The sequence below is a fragment of the Patagioenas fasciata genome, chromosome 18 (assembly GCF_037038585.1).
Source record: "Patagioenas fasciata isolate bPatFas1 chromosome 18, bPatFas1.hap1, whole genome shotgun sequence".
Classification (NCBI taxonomy): Eukaryota; Metazoa; Chordata; class Aves; order Columbiformes; family Columbidae; genus Patagioenas; species Patagioenas fasciata.
This window is the reverse complement of record NC_092537.1, coordinates 612,589-635,998: the sequence shown is the minus strand read 5'-3', so window position 1 is coordinate 635,998 and position 23,410 is coordinate 612,589. Positions and strand designations below refer to the sequence as shown.

General features: G+C 61.1%; 1 protein-coding gene across 20 annotated transcripts in view; it reads left to right on the top strand.

Annotated features, from left to right (window-relative positions):
* RBFOX3 (RNA binding fox-1 homolog 3) overlaps positions 1-23,410 on the top strand; it is a 135,037-nt gene that overhangs the window by 17,590 nt on the left and 94,037 nt on the right. For 2 of the 20 annotated variants that reach the window (XM_071816604.1, XM_071816593.1), the window contains exon 1: positions 15,219-15,322. The exons of 15 other annotated variants lie outside the window; for them this stretch is intronic. The gene's annotated coding sequence lies outside the window, so the exon portion shown is untranslated. Of the gene's footprint in view, positions 1-15,191; positions 15,323-15,953; positions 15,973-22,458; positions 22,517-23,410 lie in introns of those variants that run through there. 3 more of the 20 variants (XM_071816589.1, XM_071816591.1, XM_071816590.1) reach the window with 3 other exon arrangements.

Here is a 23,410-nt window from a genome sequence, read left to right as displayed (position 1 = left end):
CTCCAAAGCCCTTAGCGAGCAGGATAAAGTCTTTAGGAGTCTGAGGAGACAAGAAAGGGTGGATTTTTTCCCAGAAGTAGTGGTGTGTGTGTTGGACGGTGAACGTGTTCACCCCATGTATTTGTGCATCAGGCTGCACATCTCCACTTTCCCTGCCGTGGGCTGATGCTTGGGCAATGGTGGCGGTGCCCGGGGCTGGGGTGCCCGGGGCTGGGGTGCCCGGGGCTGGGGTGCCCGGGGCTGGGGTGCCCGGGGCTGGGGTGCCCGGGGCTGGGGTGCCCGGGGCTGGGGTGCCCGGGGCTGGGGTGCCCGGGGCTGGGGTGCCCGGGGCTGGGGTGCCCGGGGCTGGGGTGCCCGGGGCTGGGGCCGCAGCGGCCGCCCGGCGCTGTCCGCGGTGCTGACGGCGGGGCCCGCGCCCCGTGCGCTGCAGCCCCGGCTCCCCATCCATCCCCGGTTCTATCCCGTGGGCCCGAGGGAGCGCGGGTGGCGGGGCAGGAGGAGCCGTCCCTGCTGGGGGCCCGGCTGATCTCCGCGGCTCTGGCCAAGTGCTCCGGGGATCCCTGGGTGGTGTTTTCTCTCTGGCGAGGTGTAAAGTCCTCTCAGAGAGAGGAAAACAGTAAATGGCAGGAAAAATCCACACAGAAAATACGGCTGCAGGGAGGGGGTGGGGGTGCAAAAGGATGCTGTTCTCTTATGTGTGTGTTGTCATTGTCCTCATGCAAGCTGAGTCTCTGGGATCTCACCACCTGTGAAGAAATAGTCAAATAAATGCGTTGCAGGGAGGACCTGTGGGTGTACCTGGTTTGTGTTCCCCACCCAGGAGAGCTGGTGAGGGAGTTGTGAACTGAATATCCCTTTGGCCTGCACCGTTCTCATCTGCTGGCCGTTCTCAGGAATAGCTGGGGTGGTTTTAATCTGAAGCTGATGGGGCAGGGGTGTGGGAGGATCCCGCAGGGTGAGCGGCTGGGTGGCAGAATGGCGGGTGAGTGTTGCCAGGTCTGAGTACTGCAGATGAGAACACGTTCTTAACTAGAAAAACACAAAGCTGGCCTTTAATTTAACATTTCCTACTCGGAAAAGGCACCTTGCAGTCGCTGAGGGTACTTGTGTGAAAATGCCATCTCGGTGCCCAGTGTCAGTCAAATAAGGCAAATCGCTTGTTCGTAGTTATTGGGAACCAGGCTGAGAACAAACCAGGCAGCAGCGTTCTGCCAAGGTGTAACACCCCGCGTCACGGTGCCGACGCTGTGTGCCGTTTGGGTTGCCCAATCACGAAAAGGAGGTAGTTGAACTAGAAAAGGTAAAGAAAAGGATGACAAGGCTGATCAAAGGCAAAGAACGTGTTATGTGTGAGAAGAAACCAATAAATTAGGACTCTCTTGGTTAGAGACAGTAGAGGTGGTATAGGATTGTTCTATAAATTCAGGAGTGTTACAAAGGTATAAAGGAAATGGGTCTTCACTGTTTCTCATAAATAGGTGGCATCAAGCGAAACAATTGGGCAGCTCAGCGCGCACAGCCACTGCTGCTCCTGCAGAGCTGTCCCCCGCTGGCCGTGGTGTCCGGCCTGGGATGTGCCCTTGTGTCACCGAGCGCCATTTAAGTGTGGCCCTGCTAGAGCCAAGCGAGCAGACCTTTCCCTGTAATGCTGGCGAATCCCTGTTCCTGAGGAGCTGTTAACTGATTTCCCTTCTCACTGTCCCTGCGCTGCCGTGGCGGGGCTGGCACAGCCCCCTCCTCCTCCCCAGTGGCCTGGGCTGACCCCCCCCCCCCCCCCCAACCTGGGCTGGCACCCCCGCTCCTGGGCAGCGCCTGTGACGGGCAGATCCTGAAACTATTGATAAACACTCATTGGGGCTGGAGCCTGGGAAATCGCCAGCAACCCCAGCGGATTTCTCCCTCGCCAGCATCGTTTTTCTTGGTGACAGCGTGTTCCCGAGTCGGTCAGGGAGGGGGCAGGGCTCGGCTCCGGGTAACTTTTTTTTTGGTTGTATGCATCGGTTGTTTTAGAAGATCCCTGCATGAAAGGAGAGAGGAGAGGCTGGGGAGGTGGTGCCTGTAGTTATCTCTGCCCCCCAGCCTGCCCCTGCGGAGCGCTGGGCTGGGTTCTGCTCTGAGCTTTGTCCAGGCCTGAGCCCCGCTCACAGCTCAGCCCGGCTCTGGCTCCGCAGGCTCAGGACGCTTGACCCTGACGTGCCACATCCCTCCTTCTCTCCAGCGCCTCTCCCCGCAGGCCATTGCCCCGGCACGGCACACGGGCTGCGGAGCCGGCGGGGGTGCGGGAGCGGGACATCCCTTCCAAACCCCGGCGTCCCGAGGAGCCGGCGCGGGCAGCCGCCCTCCCAGCAGCAAAAACCGGCTTGAACCTCTCCCCCGTCAGACCCGTGTGATCCCGCCCGGGCTCCTCTGTGCCGCGCATACAAATGCTTGCGCCTGTGCTGGGTCTCTTGCTGTTACTCTTTCTGGAGCTTGAAGCATTTTTCTCTCTGCTAGGTCTGCTAATTAGTGGGAGGTTGTGGATCAGGAACAGAGGGAAATGTCCTTCTGTGGTTCTGGCACCAGAAATAATTGAGCCATTTTTCACCTATGGCCAATCTAATTCAGTCCACATCTTGATTTTTCTCTTAATAGCTTGGAGATATTGTTGACAGCTGTGGGACTCAGCCGTGTCCAGGCTTTTCAGTAATCTCCTGGATTGTGTGCTCTCTGGCTAACTGGTTGCTGGTTTCTTCTTAGTTTTTGCTTAAGCTCGGCTGGGGATGGGGAAGGAGCTCACTTCAGCCAGGCTGCGTTTGCCGCTGTTCCGCAGCCTGTGTCCTAGGGCGGCGGTGCAGGCAGGGGCGGTGCAGGCAGGGCTCCCACCCCCTGGCTCGGGGTGCAAGGACCAGCAGACCTGTGCTCAGGGCACTGCAGCAGTGGCCGATCTTGCTCTGTGCCCAACAATCACGTTCCTGCACCCCCCGGCGCTCCCAAACCAGCAGACACCCCGTTACGGTTGTCATGGCAATCAGAAGTGTCTGTGAGTGGTTCCCGGCGCAGGGTCCGTGTTCCCGGGGTCTCCCCTCTCGCCGTGGGGAGCAGCTCTCGGGGTGGCCGGGGCTCTGTGGCGGATGGTGCCGTGATTTGCCGCATCGGCCGCCGGCCAGCCCGGCAGAGGGAAGGTGTTCACGGGGAACTGAGCGGTGCCGTTCATCAGTGCTGGTCCCCAGAGGCCTGGGGCCTGGCAGGCACCAAAAAAATCCCACACATCACAGGGGGTGCTGCTGCCGCCACCTCTTTTGTGTTGTTTTTGGCCGTTGTACCTTTCTGTGTGTGCCAGGGCAGGAGAGGGGCAGTGGGAGCTGACCCTGGCCATGGGGGCTTGGGGCTGATGAGCTGCAGCCGCTGACGGGCACAACGCGCCTCTTGCACCATGGAAACCTGGCCCCCGTGCACGTTCGGAGGGGGAGGCTGCGGGTGTGTGTGGGGGGGGGTCTCCAGCCCCTGCGCAAGTGACGACCTCCCAGCTTCGCCCCCTGTCCTCCGCAGACCTCCCTCCATGTCAGTATGCGAATGCAGGCATCTGCGTGCAGATTTGATTGTTTTCTTCTTTATAACATTTTCTTTTTCCAATGTTTATGGGCCATGGGATTGGAAGTGAAGCATCTACTTAATTGCTGTCAGGCAGGGAAACGGGCTATAAAGTTGCCAAGGGAAAAAATAGATCACTGTGGGGTAAATGCAGGGGAGCAGGGCTGGTGTGAAGAGGAGGGGGAGCAGGGCTGGGGATGGGAGAGATGGGGGAGCAGGGACAGAAGAGGACGGGATCTGCGGGCAGGGAAGGGACCTGGCTCTGGGGGCGGGGGGGACTCTTCCCACCTCCAACCTGGAATGGCCCTGTCTGTGCTGGGCACCTTCCCTGGCACCCGCGGTGCCGCCGTCCCAAGGGCAGGGGCTGTGCCGGGAGCACCCGGGGCTGGGGCAGCCCCTCCGCCCCCGCTCTCTCTGGCCTTGAACACCGCGGTTCTGGTACCGGGGCGTTCCCAGCCGTGTCCGGACAGCGCCGAGCGTGCGGGTGCCCGTGCGGGGGTGGAAGGGGAGCACTTTGCGGGGGGAAATTGTGAGGAGGGAGCCCTCCCCATCCCTCCCCGGTTCTCCCGTTGCCAGCGCCTCGTGGCTGCTGCCGCTCCGGTTCCAGGCTCTTGGCTGGCGACTCTTCATCTGCATCGCTTTCTTGTTTCCTTCGTTATCTCCCCAGTCTAGCCCTCCACCATGTCATCCTCATTGCACGGCTCCTCCCTCTCCCCGTTTGCCACATTACTGCGGCAAGGACTCACTTTCCCATCTTTTAGTCTCAGTGCCATACATAAAAGCGCTCTGATGGCCGTGGCGTGATAGCAAAGACAGAACTTAATTTCACAGCATTTTCATATAATACTCCATAAAACTGAACAAATTTGCTGGAGTACAAATCCATCTCATTATGCAGAGTCATTGAGAGGGAGGCTTTTACATTCTGGGACTCGGCGCTCAACTAGGGGATGGTACAGAAGAAGAGAAAAACAATTAATTAGGTGCTGCTCTGGATCTTTGATCCTGCATCGCAAGGCGCGTTAAATGAAAGGCCTGGCTGGTGAACAAACGCCGCGCTGAGCTCTGTTTTCTGGACCCACTGAGAAAATTTTCAGTGAGTCTGAGGTGTGCGTGGGGAGATCCCTGGACTGAGCACGAGCCCGGGACCAGGGCCGGGCGGAGGCGATGGGGCCGGGCAGGACATCTCCCTGGGCCGGGAGCAGTAGGTTGCAGTGAACACCGCTGGCGTGGTTACAAAAGCGCAATGTGGCTGCAGTGCCCTGGCAGGGTGCTGGGATCGAGGCAGGATGAAGGAGCACCCCGTCCCCCTGGAGCTCTGCTGCGGTCCCTGCTGTCCCAGCACATCCAGGGGCTCGGCGCTGCCCCGCTGGGAGAGGTGCTGAGGCGAGGACCGTGCCTGTGGCACCTGGGGACGCTGCCCCGCGTCAGGGTCCCGACAGCGACCCCCGTCCTCCTCCCCATCCCTCACGCTTCGGTCTCTGCTCTGTGCGCAGCTGCAACCCGTCCCTCAGTGTTTGCAAGTGAGCTTGAGATTCACCTGGGGTTTGTGTTTTCTGAATAACGCAATTTGCGAGAGGCGAGGACTGAGGATCCAGCCACGCCAGGCGGGTGTTGGCTGGGGGTGCCCCAGATGAAGGGGTCCTGGGCTGGGGGTGCACCAGGTGCCCCGAGCGCCCCTGAACCTGTGCTCTGTGCTTTGCCTGGCAGCAGGGGCTCTGTCCTGCCCGCCACTGGGCCAGAACAGGTGATCAGACCGGGCAGGGAGGCCTCTAGGAAGCCTTAAAGCTCGGCTTAATTCCCTGGCACCCCCAATGTCCTGCTGTGGGAACGAGCCCTGGCCGGGGTTCCCGTGCCCCGTAGGCCGAGCTCTGCCAGGGCCGGGCAGGTGGATTAACAGCGCACCAGCGCAGAATCCTGCAGAGCAGAGAGCTCGCTTCACCTCGTGCTGTTAATTAATCTCTGAGCCAATGAGGATGCTCTCATCTGGTCTTTACTTAATCCATAACCCAGAAATCCTCAAATTATGTAATTTGTTCAATACAGATGAAATTAATTACCCTGGGAAATAGGCAACAAGTTGCATTTCTGATGCCCCTTATTGCGTCATCAAATCTGCAAAGTGCTGTGTGTGCAGCCGCGGTGGCAGCGGGGGCATGGCCGGCGCAGGCACGGAACGCGGGGGATCCGGCACGGGGCTGGACAGGAGGGCGACAGCTGAGCGAGGCCGGGGGTCTCTGAGGGGTATGGGGGGTCTCTGAGGGGTATGGGGGGTCTCTGAGGGGTATGGGGGTCTCTGAGGGGTATGGGGGTCTCTGAGGGGTGCTGGGCGTGCATCAGCTCTTCCCACCAAGCAGAGGAGCCTCTGCCAAGGGCTTCATCACCCGCCCCAGCCTCGCTGCTGTCTCTTGCATCTGCCACCGGCCCCCCTCTTGATTACCTCCTACTGGGGTCACAAACACAATTTACAGGGCTTCCTGGGGGACCTGGGGGGTGGTTCCCCCCACAACCCCCCAAACTTGGCCCCTTCCCCTTGGGCTCTGTCTGGTAACTTGGAGGTGAGGGGAAGGTCCTCATCAGGATGGATCAGAAGAGCTGAGCGGAGAATAAGAGCGATCTACTCATTGCTGGAGTTACTGGGCAGGGAGAGCAGGGACGTGCGAGGCAGTTGGTTTCCGTGGGTCGGTTTTCTGGAGGGAAAAATTTAATGCAAGCAGTTAAGGCAGGTACCAGCGTACCCACAACTAACTGGTTAAGAACTGTTGTAACAAAAAATCTATACTATGTGTTTGCTAAAATGGCCGTAATGAATTGAAAAATATTCGAGGCTGATGAAGGCAGCTGTTGGAAGGCACGTTGGGCCCTTAGCCCGGCTCGTCGGCTCGCCGGGGTCAGCAGACAGTACAATCTATTTGGAGAAGATAGAAATGTAATTTCTCTCTGCCCTATCAATTTAAATAAATTAACTATTAGATTAGCTGCACTTAAAACAAAACAAGAAATCAATCCCACCAGCCTGGGCTGCTGTTAAACTACGTTTTGCATCACTGAACCTACAACTGCCAAAGGTGCCCAGGACCGGGAAGGGAGGTGTGGGGAGGATGGAGCAGCTGCCCCCAGCTCCCTGGCGTCTGCCGTGTGCCCGGGGCAGTGGAGCCCGAGATCACCCGTGGGCGAGCTCCCGAGTGCCAAGGTGCCCAGGTCAGGGCGGCTGCTGGGGTGCCCCCTGCGCTTCCCCGGGCATTGTCACCGTGGGAGCGCCTAAAGCCATGGGGCAGGTGCGATGTGTGACCCACTGCACCCACCAGCCCCGGTTTGCCTCTCCCGGTGGGCGAGCAGAGCACGGAGAGTGCGGAGTGGGGGGGCAGGGGAGGGCAGGTTTCTGCAGCAGCATTTGAGACGCGGCTGTTCCCTTTTATTTCCCTTGCTGGAGCTGCTGCTTTGTGCAAACCTGCTCAAGCTCCTCAGATAAATTAGCATCTAGGGGATGTTTTTTCCCCTCTACATTTTCTGCAGTTGCATAAGAGGGAAGAACAGAGGAGCCTAAGTAGCAGATTGCTTTGGAGAGAAGCATGAAACAGCTGCAGCCGGGGCTGCTGTCTCCCCGCTGGGAACAGCTCTCCTGCCTTTAGCTGGATGGAGCTCACGTGTGATCTGGGACGTTCTGGGCGAGCGTGGGCAGCACGGGGAGGCCAGGGGTGCGCGGGTGCCCGGGCTCTTCCCGCACGGCCGCTCCTTTCCCGGCCGTGCCCGGGTTCCCAGCTGTCCCGGTCCGCAGGGGGCCGGTGCCAGCAGCCCAGCCCCGTCCCGCAGGAGCAGGCGGCTGCCAGGCCCTGCTGGCCGCTGCCTCTGCTCTGCTCCGCTCCGCTCCGCTCTGCTCTGCAGGGGGATGGAGAAGCCCCTTTGCAAAGGGTCTCAGGAGGCTCAGGGTTGGGTGCTGGGGGGGTTCCCAGTGGACGCCATTCCCGGCGGGAGGGGGGATGGTATCGGTATCCACTCAGCCGCCTCTCCCTGACCTCACCCATTGATCAGTACCGATCCGAGTCTGATGAGATGTGAAGCGATCGATACAGCTGCAGCGAGTGGCTGCAGGGAGGCAGGGGATGGTGTTTAACCCTTCTGTCCCCCGCTGCGGGTCCTAGATGCCCCGGGGGTTCCTGCTCGGGTCCCTCAGGTCAGTTGGTGCCGGGGACAGGCGGGTGGCTCCTGAATCACGCACATCCCGGGGCGCTCCCTGCCTGTCCCCCCAAGCGCCGCCCCAGCCTCTGGGGTTTCATTGCGCCGGGGCAGCCGCGCGCGCCGTGGGCTGGAAGTGCTCTCATCGCCAGAAGGGGTGTTTTCTCATTGGGGTGCTGTGGGAGCAGAGGTGCCAAAGACCCCCCCTCTTTGTTACGGTGGCAGAGCCTGAGACTCCTCCAGTGGGGAAAGGCTCTTCAGCTGCATTCGTGGGCTGGATCTAATGGGAGATGTGACAAAAATCAGTCTCCTCCACATCACTCACTTGAGACTCTATTTGACTTGCCGCAATTAGGAAAATCCACATCGCAGGCCTCATTTGTAAAGGACCAAAACAAGGGAAAACGTTTGGCCCAGAGGGAAGCGGAGGGGAATTCAAGCTGCCTCTCGTCTTTCATCATTTGCCTTCTCCTGCTCCTATCTTGGCAGCTCCAGTATTTTGCTTTGTCTCCTTCAGGTGACTAATCATTAGACTAATTAGTTGCTAATCAATGTTTAATTAAAACTTAGCTGTTAATTACTGGCGGTGCTACTGTAGGTTGGCTATGAAATGTCATGACAGTATTTTAAGGGCAGTTGCTGAGAAGCCGGCCTCTCCCCCTTGTCCCCGTGTGTCCCTTGGTGGGGTCCCCTCCCCGAGCCGGGCGGCGGGGACGGGCTGGGAGGTCTGTACGGCACCGTGGGACCCTCAGCACCCGCTGCAGCTCTTGGCCGTCAGCTTCATCGCCCGGGACCCGGCTGCGGTGCTCAGGAGCATCCCCAATGCTTTCCCGTGGAGCCATTGGGGAACACATTTTTTACACTGGCCCCGGTACCCAGAGAGGTGGTGGCTGAACCACCCCGAGACACCTCAGGCCGGGCTGGACGGGGCTCTGAGCACCCTGAGCTGGTGAAGATGTCCCTGCTTGTGGCAGGGGGACACTGGGGGAGCTGGGAAGGTCCTTCACCACAAACCATCTGTGACTATGATGTGGATGCTGATGAGCATCCAGCCAAGTGCAGGGTGCAGCCACTGCTCCGGTGTCTCCCTGCTCAGCCTCTGCCTGTTCCCTTCAGCCTCTCCAAAACGCCGGGCTGGGCAGCAGGACCTGTCTAGGGACGGAGGCTTCGTTACGCACCTTCCACTGCCTGCAAGAGCCCAGAAGTTTTTCGTGCACAATCCGCTGGAGAGCCTGTTAAATATTCCATCGGTGCTCAATATGTAGGTCACCCAGGTGTGCCGCTGCCTCCAGGTACCGGCTCCCTCCAGCCCTTGGTGGGGAGCCTGCGGCTGCTCGTTAATGCTGCGGCTGCTCATTAATGCCGTGGCTGCTCGTCAATGCTGCGGCCGCTGCTCCTGCCCGGTGTCGGTCTGGAGGGGGGGCTGGTGGGGCAGGGTTGGCCCCTGTGTCTGGGGGCTTCCTGCAAACCTGGAGGGATGTGCAGGGCTGTGGGTACCAGGGCTTGCTCAATAGGTTGGGCACCCAGGCTGGGGACCCCCGGGACCCCCATGCTGAAGAGCCAGCCCAGGAGCTCCCCCTCCTTGGGGAACAGGCACTTTGCAAGTGCTGTCCGTGCGCTAATGACACGATTTACATTCTCTCCACTCTTTACATTCCTTGTTTCACTTGTCATTTTATGGCTCATTTTGATTTCTTGCAGCAGACCCATAGGATGATGGGGCTGGTGTGCGGAGGGTCCTGCGGCAGACAGGGCGTCTCCATCCAGCCCGGCGCAGGGAGCTCCGCCAGCGTGCCCGTGTCTGGGTGCGGTGACACGTTCCCGTCGCCCGGGCAGGAGCAGGGGGTCTGGGCGGCTGAACGGGAGCTGATGCGCTGGGGCCGGCAGGAGCAGCAGCTCCCGTCTTCCACACTCAGCCTTTCCCTCCTCCCGCCTCTGAAAACGGGCACGTCCCCAGGGGGCCGCCGTCCCCAGCTGGGTCCCCGTCACCTGGACGGTGTTTGCTGCAGAGGTGGGTGCTGCGAGGCCAAGGGCAACTCACCCAAATGAGGCACCGGAGCATCTCAGCTGTCAGGGCGATGTCCCTGGGCTGTGCCCCCAGCTGCGGGCAGGACTGTGTCGCTCCCCACGCTGACTTTGCCCCGTTTCGGGCCGGGGTGCTGCAGGCAGGGGCGGGTGGGGGTACACGTGCTCTTTGTTTCCCTGCTCGATGCCACTGCATGTGGTTTTTTCCTTCCCACCCCCTGCTAGTCAGAGAAGGATGAGGAGGACGCTGACAGCGGAGCAGGGTTTTGGTGATCTGGCTGGTGACAATGCAAGGAAAGCGAGCTATGTTTAGAAATAATTGCTTTGTCTTTTGCAGAGGTATTAGTGCTTCCATGCTGGCAGTTACAGGAATTAGCTGAAGGTGTCGGTGACATAAATACAGAAGCAAAATTATTGCTGCTTATAATCACTTCTGTGTGTGTGAGAGAGGAAGAGATGTTGTCAGGGCAGGAAGAGAAGGAGCTGGGGAGCCAGGGAGCCAGGAGACCCGTGGTGCCTGCAGGGGGCTGGGGGCTGTGGGGCCGCGGCTCTGCCGGCGCCGTTCCCGCTGCAGCCAGCGGAGCTGCTGGGGACACCCGGGGCGGCTGGGACCAGCGGGGCTTTGCGCCCAGGAGAGGCCCCGGTGACACGTCAGCTGCTGGGAAGAACCGATCTCTGATGAAACAAGGCCGTTCATGCTTTCAGATATTAAATTCCATGCAGAATATTAAATACTTTCCTCTTCAGTGATCCCAGTAAATTTAATTAGCTCGTGTTCCCCGATAGAGCTGTCTCTGCCATCTCCACGTGCCGCGCTGGGCGCGAAGGGGCCGGTGGCTCCTGTTTGCGGCTCCTGCAATCAGAGGGGTCATGGTGGTTTGTCCAGGGCCTTTTCTGTGGCCACTTGAGACCCACATTGCGGGGGCAGAGGGATGGAAACCACACAAGCACTTTGAGTTTCAGTAGAAATATTTGCTGCTGATTTTTTTTGTGTGTGTGTTTGGTTTGTTTTTTTAACTTTCATAATCTCATAGGGAAGATGGGAGAAAGAACAAATCCCTTCCTGCTAGAAGGGGCTGCTGGCGGGTTATGGATGTGTCCCCGGCATGGTCCATTACCTGCCATGACAAACCGAGAGCTACGAGCGGTGCGATACCGGCAAATCAATCCAGAATTTAATCTCAAAAAGAACGTGGGGAGGTCGGGTCGTGCAACGCGTTGGCAAACGTTTCATCAGAGCCGAACCGGAGCCGCTCTCCTGTCCCAGCTCCTCCTGCCCGGCTGCAGTGCCAAATAAACAAACCAACAGGTACCTGATTTAGCCAGGATTAATTTGCATAGTTAGTGCGGTGCCAGGTCACTTCCCCGAGGTGCGAGGCACACTCGCTGTAGATGTTTGCACGGGTGACTGTGCAGGGTTCCTCCCGCTCACCCTATGCCGTGTTTAACAAGTCTCGTGAGGTCGCGGTGCCCAGGATCGGGCACCCGGCAGCGCCCGTGGCCCCGTGTCCCTCGCTCTTTGCACGGTGTTTCCTGATGCCAGGCACCGCTGATGGCACCGGGGGATCCCCGCGGCGGGGCCGGGATGCTCCCAGCGCTGAGGTGGCTCCAGGCTCTTTGCTCTTCTGGAACGGGAAGCGGCTGTGACGCCCCCATCACATCCAGGATGTCAGTACATGGGATGTTTGAACCAGGCCGTGCTGGGGCAGCCCTGCTTGCGCGCCCTCGCTCCCCCCGTAATGGGTATCAGATTGTTCCTGATCTTGGCATTGTTTTAGTAATTGACTGATGCAATGCAATGTTCACTGATTTAATAAGTTTGTTAGTATAATAGAGGTTCTGGATTTTGCTGTTAATGTGCAGTGACAATTACATTTTAGATTTGCTCATTATGTTGCATAATTTAGCTATGAAATCTATCATAAATCATATTTTAAAAAGCGTGGTTTCAGAGCGCATTAGCACGGTGCTCTCTCCTCCGTCCCCGGCGCTGCGGAGCGCTTTGCAGGCTGAGCGCGTTCCTGAGCAGGCAGCTCCTCCTCGGGTGCTGCACGTTCCGCTTCAGCTTTTTTGGGTCAGGGCATCTGACACCTGCCAAAAAGAAAAAATCTGGGTCCTGCCGTATCATCCCGCTGTCTCCATCGCAGCCGGGGCCGGTACCCGCTGTTCCGGCGGCTCTCGGGGAGCGCTCCCGCCGGCCCCGTGTCCCGGTGCACAGGGGCTCCGCGCTGCTGCGGCACCGGCGCGGGGACGGGCAGCGGCGCTGGGGCTGAGCCCCGGCAGGGCCAGCCTGGGGCCGGACACGTGGGCAGAGTCCCCAGGAGGGGCTGGACCCCGTCTGGGCCCCTCGAGGGTCCCCGCGAGCTGGTGCGGCTGTGGAGGAGCAGCCGCCGCCTTGTCTTGGCTCTTCTGACACCGAGTGGCGCCTGTTCCTCTCGGGCGATTGCTGCCGGTCCGGGACGCGGCACCGTCCGCGCTGGGGCTCTGCAGAGAGAGCAGCGAGGAGGAGAATGTCAGCCCTGGGGCCGGAGGGGATCCCCTGGTGTGGGGTTTTGCTGCGTGGTGTTCAGGAGAGACCCAAGACCTGCAACAGGTCTGCTCGTCCCTTCACTCCAGCCACGGCTGGGAGAAGGAAAATCTCATCGTCATTAAGGATAGGAACAAAACAGCAGTAATTTAACAACTCTGTCTCCAAACAAAGGCCCTAAATGGCAAATAGACTGTGAAATAAGCAAAGAAAAAAAAGAAAATCTAATATTTTTTTCCAGATTAATACTTGTTCCTTCTGGTTCACCTAACAGCCTTGCCAAAAGGCAGGGCTTTGCTGACCTGTGGTTTCCTAACTGCTGCTCTCCCCCACCCTCGCTGTTCTGTGCCGTCACCCCCGCCTGCTCCTCCTCCTCTCCCACCGCCGGTTCAGCCGCTCGCACTCCCATGGACCACGGCCGGTTTGGTTTCCCCGGCCGGTTCCCCTCCGGTGCCGGCATTTCCCCGCCGGCAGCCCCGGTGCGGACGGACGGCGGCCCCGGCCGGGCCGTGTCCCGCTGGGCGGCGCGGGGTTGCTTAGCAATCCATCCCGCGCCGCTCGCCACGCGCGCCTCCCCGTTTGCACGGCCGCACCTCCGGAGCGGGGACCCGTTTGCATTTCTAGGAACAGACGTCAACAGGGACCCGGCTCGGAGGCTTGAAATGCAGAGAGAAATTCTGCAGAGCTGCGCTCTCCCGTGTTCCCGGTTCCCCGCTCTCCAAATCTGCTGCCTAAAGCTCCTTCAGCCTCAATGAACCGTGCGAAAACAGCACGGCGGGCACGGCGAGGAGCCCTCCTGGCTGCGCGCTGCCTTTGTCTGGCAGGTCGCGAGAACAAGGGCCGCGCTGACAGGGCAGCCGGGCGCTCGCTGCGTCCCGAGGGCTAAAAATACACCCGGTTATCATACAAAATGGATGTGGAGATGGATGAGGTGCATTTGGTGCATTTTATTGTCCTCATTCACGTCGTGGCTTTCTATAACCCTGATGATTTTCTCTTGAGTGTTCCTCAAAGCCCTTGGGAGGAAAGTAAAGCTGCGTTAGGAGAGGAAGGGGGGTGGTGGTGCCTGTTTTCAGGGGGCCGTGCATGGAAGCTGCAGGATACTGATAATGTCTCGTAGATGGACCCTGTGCTGCATTCATAGGCAGTAAATGATGGCTTGAGCAGACTGCAGGTGTTCCAGATATTTCTCAGAAAATATAACTTCGGGGGGTTCACTACAGTCTTAACTGTTGGCAACCAAAAATAGATCATTCAAGCCAGGAGAAGCTGCTCAGCCCCATCCACAAACCCTGCAAGGAGCAGTTTGCTGCCGCTGGGCCGTGTTACCCCGGGCTTGGGGGGCTGGTACGAGGGGCCCGCGGAGCCGGGGCAGCTGCTGCTGGTGGCTGTTGCCGGGGTGGCACCTCCTGCCAGCGAGCGGGGGTGACGGGCGGAACAACGGGACCTCCGACAGCCGGGGGTTTGCAAAATACGGCCATGCGGGTCTGCGCCGCGGTCAGCAGCCTCCCTTCCCCGGGAGGTGAACAGCAGAGGGTGAGGGAGAGCCGGGAACACCACAGCTCTGCGTCTGCACAGCACTCAAGGAAGGGCTATTGCTTCCAGCCAGGAGTCTCGGGGTGGCTGCCCAGAGCTCCTTACATTAGATTCCTTACCAAGAGAAGGAAGGGTAAGGCACTGAGACACGCACAGAGCTTTAGTGAACCCAGGGTACGCTGCAAACCTCCATCCCGAAGGTTTCCTGCGCTGCCTCCATTTTCCCAGTGTTTGCAATGAGGAACGGAACCTCCTTCCTTGCTGCCGGCCTGCCAGGTGGCTGCAGCCAGCCCAGGCATCGCAGCCGGTCCCTGGGCACCACAGCCAGCCCCTGGCCATCGCAGCCGGTCCCTGGCCACCGCAGCCAGCCCCTGGCCATCGCAGCCGGTCCCTGGCCACCGCAGCCAGCCCCTGGCCATCGCAGCCGGTCCCTGGCCACCGCAGCCAGCCCCTGGCCATCGCAGCCGGTCCCTGGCCACCGCAGCCAGCCCAGGCATCGCAGCCGGTCCCTGGGCACCGCAGCCAGCCCAGGCATCGCAGCCGGTCCCTGGGCACCACAGCCAGCCCAGGCATCGCAGCCGGTCCCTGGGCACCGCAGCCGGTCCCTGGCCACCGCAGCCAGCCCCTGGCCATCGCAGCCGGTCCCTGGCCATCGCAGCTGGTCCCTGGCCATCGCAGCTGGTCCCTGGCCATCGCAGCCGGTCCCTGGCCACCGCAGCCAGCCCCTGGCCATCGCAGCCGGTCCCTGGCCATCGCAGCTGGTCCCTGGCCATCGTAGCCCACCCTTGGCCATCGCAGCTGGTCCCTGGCCATCGCAGCTGGTCCCTGGCCATCGCAGCCAGCCCTCAGCCATGCAGTGCTGGTGCAAGTGCAGGCTGTGCTGGTGTCTGGCAGCAGCCCCGTGGGGCAGCTCCTGCCCCCTCGCTGGGGGTCTCACCTCCTCGTTCCTCGTGGCTCTGATGAGTTTATTTCTGGGGGAGACAGAGAGAGGAAAAACCTGGCTCTTTTCCCGATCTGAGGCGGGAGCGTGTGCCGAGCCCGCCGAGCGCACTGCGGGCAGGGGCCGCCCCGCCGGCGCCCCGAGCCCCGCGCTGCGGGGGAAGCGGGTCCGGGGCGGGAGGTGGGAAGTGGGACCCGGCCGGGGGCGCCCCCCGCCCCCCTCCCCCGCACGCTCGGGTGTCCCCTCCGGGCCCCACGGCGGAGGGGGCGGGATCCCGGGAGGGGGCGGCAGCCGCGGGGCGGGGCCGGGGCGGCCGCACGTGCCCCCCCCGCGGCGCTCGGCGGCACCGGGGGCGGCGGCGCAGCCGCGTGCGAGGCTGCGTGGCCAGGCGCGCGCAGCCCGGTGAGCCCGGCGCGGTGAGCCCGGCCCGCTGAGCCCGGCCCGCTGCCGCCGGGCCGCCTCGGTCGCCGCTGCTCGGGAGATGCCGCTCGGCGGGCGGGGACCCGCGGCCGCCCTGCGCCTGCACCGCGGCGGGGACCTCTGAGCGCGTGAGTGAGCGGCGGCACCGGGGAGCGGGGCGGGGGCGGCTCGCCCTGGTCGTTCCCGGGATCTCGGCGCGGGGAGCGGCGGAGTTCCGCCGGGGCGGCCCCGGGGGGTTTACCGGGAGCCCCGGGGCGGCGCGGCCGGAGCGCATCCCGGGGGAGGCTGTGTGTCGGGGCGGGGGGCCTCGCTCTCCCCAGCGCCGAGCAGCCGCTCGGACCGAAGTTTGGCCGCGGCGGGCGGTGCCGGCTTCGGAGCCTGAGCTTGGGTCCGGTAACCGAACCTGCCCGGTAACAACGTCTCTTCAAGCTGGAGGCGGCAGCGTTTGATTTGCTTTCGCAAGGATTCTGGCCCAACTTGTCATTAAGTTCGCATTAGAGGTTCTTAGCAGATGTCTTAATTAGGTGCTGTTGTTAACAGGAACACGACGCTAATTAGAATCACACCCTCCAGGTGAAAGTAAATTGTAAGAAGAAGTTGGTGAGGTGGAGTCTGGGTTAACGGGTGCGGGGGGAGATGCTCCCGCCGGCCGCCTCGGGGAGCGGGGAAGCTGCGGGCTGGGCAGAGCGGGGGGAGCCGCTGGACCTGGCGCAGCTCTCGCTGGGTTTTTCCTCTCCTGCCTCCAGGAATTCCATCGCAAGAGGAGCTCGCTGTGCCGGTGCGTTACGCGGGGGGAGGGAGGGAGGGAAAAGGCCTTTCGGAGCCGCCTGGTTGATTTGCGTTGTGGGTAGAAATGCACAGCGCTGCTCTCCAATCTATCTCCCGTGTATTAATATATGTATATGTATGTTGTTGGTGTGTGTGCCTGGAGGCTGCACCGCGCCCAGCGTCGCCTCCAAAGGCTTACAGGAGCGGGCTGAAGTAAACAAACGTGGTGCGGGGCTGCGGGGGCTGTGCAGCCCGGGTGCTGGGATGGGCGCTGGGATGGGTGTGGGGCTCCGGGGGGCTGTGCAGCCCGGGCGCTGGGATGGGTGTGGGGCAGCGGGCTGGCAGGAGCCGGGGACACGGACCTGTCCCTGTGGCTGGAGCAGCCGGGGAGCCCTGGGGCCGGTTACTGTAGCGCTTGTGTGTGCGCAGGCGGGGCGGGGGGAGCGGGGAAGCAGGGATTTCTCGGCTTCGCACTCCAGTGAGCGTGACATGAACGACACTGACTATTTTCGGTTGCCTTTTGTGCGGGTTCGGAACTCGCTCGCTGCCTCCGCGGCAGCCTGGCCCTGGCAGGGCGGCTCCTGCCGCCCGGGTTCCTGTCCCGGGGGCGCAGCCGGGGGGCCGCAGGTCGCGATGTGCGGCGGAGGCTGCGAGGTCGGGGAACACCTTGCTCTTTTTCCCTGGTGCTGCTGCCGGGCGCTGTCCTGGATGTCCAGGGCTCGAGTTCGCCTGGCAGCGCCTCCCGGCTGGGTTCCCCTGCCCTGGTGTTATTCGCACTCCAGCGGTACCAAAGGCTGCAGCCCGGCTGGAGGCCTCGCTGTGCGTTGTGTTCCCCAAAGAGCTTCCTGGTTTCAGTCTGAAATGGTTCAGGCGTGATAAAGCCTCACAAAGCAAGAAATTAAGGCTATTTTTCTGGATAATAGATGAAGAAGGAGCCTGGAGTTGATGATTTTCGTGGAGGGATGGTTGCAGCGTTTGGGGCTGGCAGGGTTGCCTGGGTCTGGCTGGTCCGTGGTCCCGTGTTCCTGGCTCGGGGCAGCCGCGGCGAGGCTCTGCGCGGTGTGTCACAGAAAACACAGGAGCTTGGCTTCTACCCTCGTGCCTTTGAAGTGATCTATGGGCTTGTTCAGCACCACAGAAAGCTTTGGCACAAGAGCACGCAGGCACTGCTGCAGCATTAGGTGAACCTTTGCCAGGCTTCAGGCAGTGGCTTTTGGGGCATGGCTGTGGGATCCTCTCACAGGGGCATCAATTCTGCATAGGGAGCTAAGGGGCTGGTTTTGGAGCACGGGAGATGGGTGGTCCGGAGCCTTTGGGCCAGCTGGCTGGGGAGCTGCTGCGGCCGTGAGCCCAGCGCCGGTGCCCGAAGGGGCAGAGCGGGGCTGGGAGACGGGGACAGGCGTTGCAGAGCTGGCGGTGCCGAAGGAGCCGTCACCGCCAGATGTGTCTGCAGAGCCGCTCGGCATGGCCGCCCTGGCGGAGCAGGACGCCGGTGTCTCCTGGGTACCCCGTCCCTTCCCGCTGCTCCCGGGAAGGCTGGGGGCTCTCGGGGTGCGTTTTAGCGAACCCCGCGTGTTCCCCGCTCGCACGGCCTCCCTGCGGCACGGGCTGGCGTTCTCCTGCCTTTTCAAAACAAAGGGCCTCTCTCCCAGTTGTACTCATTGCTCCATCTCCCATCGCTGCAGCTCGTTGTCCTCGATTGCCGTGTTGGTGTCCCGGGCGGTGGGGTGGCGGGGCAGGGATGGAGCCGTCTGTCTGTCCGTGCTGCTGTTTGTCCCCCAATGCTGCACAGCACGTTTCTCCTTTCCCTCCCCGATGGGGCCGTTTGGCTCATTTGCCGCGATGCCTGAGAGGGCCCCCGGGTCTCCCCAGCCGTGGGGGGGTCAGGAGCAGGACGGGAGCGCTCGGGGGGCACACAGGTGTCCCCGTCAGACTGGTGTCTCAAGCAGCTTGTCCAGCACGGGCCATATTTGCCCATTGGGTGTAAAAATAAAGGTTTTTAAGTGTGTGCATTTATTAAATTAGTTTGTTGTCACAATTTTTCAAATGGATCAGGTGACAGTAGATAAATGAAGGTTATTGAGATAATAAAAGGCATGAGGGAAGTTCCTTAATTTATTTGAGTTCTGTTATAATTTACGGCCTTATGGGGTGAGAGTACGCTGAATAATTAGTTCTTATGAATGATTTGCTCTTTTCAAACAACCGTGGAAGGAAGGGGGCTGGTGGGGGGTTTGAGCTGCAGCTCGGCGAAGGTGCTGGAGCCGGGACGCGGTGCTGGAGCCGGAGCTCCTCAGGCATCGCCCGCAGCAGCTGGCAGGGCTGCCTGGCAACATCTCTGCTTTTTGCACATCTGGAGTAAGAAAATGCAGGAGACCGAGGTGCCTTCTGCGAGGCTGTGGAGTGAGTCAGTGTCTCAGCGGGGTGTGAAAGGTGACCTGCCGAGCAGTTTGCTTTCAAATGAGTCTGAACGCCTTTTGCTTGTCGGTGATGAATACAATGAAGTGGAAAGGAGACAGATTTTTGAAGCGTGTGAGCTGACAGGCCTCCCACGGCTCTGCTCGGGGCCCCGGTGCCCGCGCAGCCCCGTCCTGCCCGGCGGCTGTGGCGATCGGCTCCGGCCACCCCGGGGGTCGCTGCCGCGGGGCCTCGGGAGCCCCGGTGCCGTGTCCGGCGGGGCGCCCCCGCGGGCCGGGCCGGGATGCTCTGCCTGCCCGCAGCGGGTTCTTCCTCTCTGAGCTTTCCCTGGCGGGCAGGGGCTGCTGTGCTGTTCCAGGGCTTTCTGCTGAAGCCGTTTGAGGTATTTTGGGATATGCGCGTTCTTGCAAATGAACTGACGGGCTGAGATACCAGACAAGGAAGCACGGTTTTCTTCTCTGTTATTTCATTAGTTATTGAGATTAATTCTTTTTTTTTAAACTTTATTTTTAATAAACCAATCCAACGCTAGCGCGCTTGGCTCGGCTCGCGCTCGGGTGCTCCGGGCATCGTTGTGCCTTCCAGACCAGACAAGATTGAATTTCTAATGGGCAGAAATCAGCACGCAGGTGCGGGGTCCCTTTTCGTGTTGGTTGTCCCGTGTGGCCGTGTCCTCCCTCCTGCTGCGGGTTCTCCCGGCAGCGCGGATCCCGTTCCCTCGCCAGGGTGTCCTGGTCCCCTCGGTGACACAGCGGGACCTGCGGGTGCCCGTGCGCCCTCCCGGCCCCACGGCTCTGCCACGAGGTGCCTGGAAATGGGCTTTAAAGATAGGAGTTGGACCCGCTGGGTTTGGGTAGGACCGGCCAGCGTTCCCCTTGGGCAGCCGGATGGATTTGGGATCGCTTGAAACTGGGGATCCAGGCGATGGTGCGAGCTCCGTAACCTGCTAAAATCATCTCAGGGAACACGCACGGCCGGTGCTTCGAGAAACTGGGGCTATTGAACCCGGGGAAGTCATTGCAACTGGAATTTATGGGAGTGATAAAACAAACGTTGACAAGGGGCTCACCTCCCGCGCAGCTGGGAGGGAACGTTCTCCTGTGGGATCGATGAACAATCAATGGTGGAGCAGGGAGCCAGAGGAGAACGGGGAGTTTTCCAGATTTCTCAGCGTTCCGTGGAGCTCTGGTGAAACGCAGACGTGAGAACCTGGGACCTGCCGGTAAAATCCGGACTCGGTAACCGGTTCCTCAGTTTCTGGGCTGCAGGTGCTGCTTCCTCTGCTGGATAAATCCACTTTTGAGTATAGGACTTGTTCCTGGGTAGGTATGCTCCCAATGTGTTTAATATAGCTTTACTTAAAAAATGCTGACTTTTCCCCACATTTTAATGGAATTCTGGTAAAATCAGGGCCTGGGCTCTCCCCGTTCTTGGTTGGGTCCCTTCGCTTCGCCAGGCGTGCCGTTCCTCACCTCTGCCCGCATCGATCGGGTGCTGGCCATTAGCTGCTGGTTTGCACCTGCAGCCGGGAAGGAAAATGAGTCCTTGGCAACAGCCACAACATTCCAGGTTCACACATTCTGCTCTGTCTCGTCTTTAGCTGTTCTGTTCCTGTACTTATCTCCAGGGATGCAGCTCCTGCTGGTATCAAAAGCTCCCTTCTGGCTTGAGCAACTCTGGGCCCTTCTTTGCGTAACTGGGCAGAAAGTTCCCAAGTTCACCGCTTACGGGCTGAGCAAGCGTAGTTACTTATGCTAAGCGAGTTCTCCATAAGCAGTTTTTAAGCAAGCCCTGGAAGAAGCACTGAGCAGCGGAGCAGGCTGAGCGCTCTGCTTCCAGCACTGCTCCCCATCCCGCCCGCACCCCTTTCTGCGCAGGGACCGGGCGCAGGGGCTGCCCGAGCTCGTCCGAGGGCCCGTTTTGTAGGAGGGGGGACTAGAGATCTCCCACAACGTGTGCTTTGGTCTCCGGGCAGTGAGGGAATTTCTGCCAGATATGGAGCTGCTGGTGGCGCCGGGGGCGGTCGCTGCTCTCGGCTGGTGACCCCGGTTGGGGCGCCACAGTTCGAGCTGCTCTCTGGCGGGTGTGGGCGGTGGCTGCGGCGCTGCCACGCAGGGCTCTGTGCTGCAAGTACATGGTGGTGCTGCTGGAGATCGTCCCCCTGTGCCGGGCGCTCTGCGGGCAGCCCGGTACCTGCACTGGGTGCATCGCCGCTGCGCCCGCCCGGAGCCACCGGCCAGCCGGGCCGGGGCTTGGGACGCTCCCCTGCGCTCCGCCGGCTCCGGCGCGGTGCTGGGGTCCTGGCGCGGTGGCGTGGTCCTGGCACGGTGTGGTGGCACCGGCGGGAGCCCCGAGCCGCGGGCAGGTTGCGCGGGGGCTCTGCAGGCGGGTCTGCCGGAGCAGGCGCTCCCTGGGCTCTGCAGGTCCTGGTGCGAGAGGGACCCGAATCGTTACACGCACAGCCAGATTTTTTTAAATAAAGCTATCTACAGTATATTGCAGCGGTAATTAGGAATCCTGAGCTGGCTGCATCTCGATCTTTATAGCAACAGAGCTGATAAAGCATGATTCAGGGACCTCGTTATCTTTTTTTAAAGAAGTTTTTATTTAACTTCCGTGAAGTTGCCATGGTTACTCCTGTGCATGGCTTCCCTGCCTCTCTTGCCTTAAGTGCAGCTGCTAGCATTGAGAATTAAAACATCTACATTTGGAGCAGCCCTGCTCCCCCGTAATCCTGGCCGTGCTCTTGCAGGGAGAGCTGCGGTTCGGGAACCTTGTCCTTTGCCGACCCTGGAAAAGGCATTTTCGGCTCCTGTGCTTGAGCTGCTTGGCTTAGTGCAGCTCTGGCTTTCCCTGCTAAACAACCAACCCAGCGGGAAACGTTGGGAGGGTGGATTTGGGTCCCCATCAGTGTGGGAAGGAGATGCTGGTGCTTCCCGAGCTGAGCTGCCCCTGCAGGCACCAGCGATGCGCCTCGCCCGGCTGGTGCTGTCAGCTCTTGCCCCCTGCGTGCTAAGTGGTGTCGTGGCCCCATCCGGATCCCTGCGGGAGGGTTTTGCTCTGGTGCCACTGGGGGAAGAGGGAGCCTGGTGTGGGCAGCGTGATCCCCGGCGGCGATCCCTGTGCCGTGGGTGATCCCCGGCGGCGATCCCTGTGCCGTGGGTGATCCCCGGCGGCGATCCCTGTGCCGTGGGTGATCCCCGGCAGCGATCCCTGTGCCGTGGGTGATCCCCAGCAGCGATCCCCGTGCCGTGCTGCGGGCAGCACTGCAGCATTCGCACAACCTGGGATGTTCCCACTCCGGCACGGGGCTGCCTGCCCGGTCCCCGGCGGGGTGGGAGGCACTGGAAGCGGGGCCGGCACCCCAGAGACCCGGCTTGCTCCGCGTTTTGGATCATAGGGCCGCGGTGTCCGGCAGCGGATGGAGGCAGGAGGCTCAATGAGCCCCAACGAGCCGTCTCCTGGTCCCGCAGCGGGAGGCTGTGGAGGCAGGTGCAGGGAGCCGAGGTGGGGTATGAGATCAGCCCGTTTCCATGGCGATGGCCATGCCGTAAGACGGCGGCGGGAGGTGTTTTGTGGTAGCGCCTCTTGAGCCAGCCAAACCCAAGAAGTTGGGGAGCTGAGGAGGCAACACCACCCCAGGCAGCTGGGGGAGCGGGCACGGGGGGGATGCTGGAGGGCGGGCAGCCTGCAGAAGGGAAAGGCAGCATTTGGCCAGTTGCGTTGGGTGGGAAGGAGAAGCCGCCTCCTCCCGCCAGCGAAGGGCTTTGATTTGTGCTGGCAGGGGCACTGGGGTCTCGCCGGTGCTTGGCGCTGCCGCCCCGATCTGCTGCGCCGCTTCCCGTCCCCGTGGCGCCGGGCAGGTGCAGAGGAGCCCGGTGCCGGGCTGGCGCTCGCGGCCATCTGTCCAGGGCCGGGCTGAACTCTGTCCTCATTCTGTCTGTCAAAGTTTTGTCAAGCTTCCCCTCCTGCTCCTCTCGGCGTTTGTCAGCGGCGGAGGGTGGGAGGGTGCGTGGGAGGTGAAGCCGCACCAGAAATAATCCGGCGCGCTGGGGCGCGAGCGGTGCTGCGGGAAGGCACCTCTCCCGCTGCCGGCCCGCGGCTGCTTCCCGGCTCCCAAACGGCCCCCGGATGAAGTGAGCAGCTTTTATTTGTTTGTCTCCCCTTTCTTCCTCCTTCCTCTCTTTCCTTGTTTCCCTCTTCCCTTCTCCGTTTTCCCTCCTGATGAAAGATTTTCTTGCAGTGTCAAGGCAATGTGACCTGGTTCCGTAATAAAGAGGAGGCTTATTAGAATTAAAGCCCAACAGTGTTAAAAAAGCAATCTTTGCAAGATTGAGGCCATGGGGGAATTGTAAATTCTCAGCGAAGACCTCATTTAAAGGCTGGGATGAAAACACATGCGCGTGCACGCACCAAAGCTGGGTTTGGAGGGGAGTTTGGGGGCGGATGAAGGAGCAGAGCGGTGCTGGGTCCCCTCGGGTTTGCCCGGATCCCGCTGTTGGGCGGGCGCGTTGGTGGCGGCGCCGGCTCCGCCAGTGTCCCTTGGCTTCGGGTTTGTTCTCGGGGGACACCGTCCCCTCGGTGGGGGGTCGGGCTGAGCCGCTGCCCCAGCAGCCCCCTCTGCCTTCTGCTCGGGGTTTCTCGGGGAGCGAGCGGCGGAGCCGCGGGAAAGGCCCGGGCTGCCCGCTGGGCGCGGAGCAGCAGCCCCTGCCGTTCCCCGCCGTGGTCTGTGGTCGTGATTTGCTGTTATCTGTCTCGTTAGAAAGTCAGCTCTCCTGGCGGGGAACCCGGCTGCTTCCCTGGCTCTGAGTGCCGCGCACACCCGCGGTGCAGCAGAAATGAGCAGATCTGGGGCGAGCAAAAGGGCACAGGGGAGAGCTGGCGTGCGTGTCCATCGGTGCTGCCGGCAGCGGGCACAGCCCGGCGCCTGCTCCGCGATGCCCGAGGTCAGGGGGGCTCTCGGTGATGAGGATGCTTTGAGCCGGGGGGGCCTGATGGCCTGAGCCTGGTGCTGCCATAAGACGGTGCCA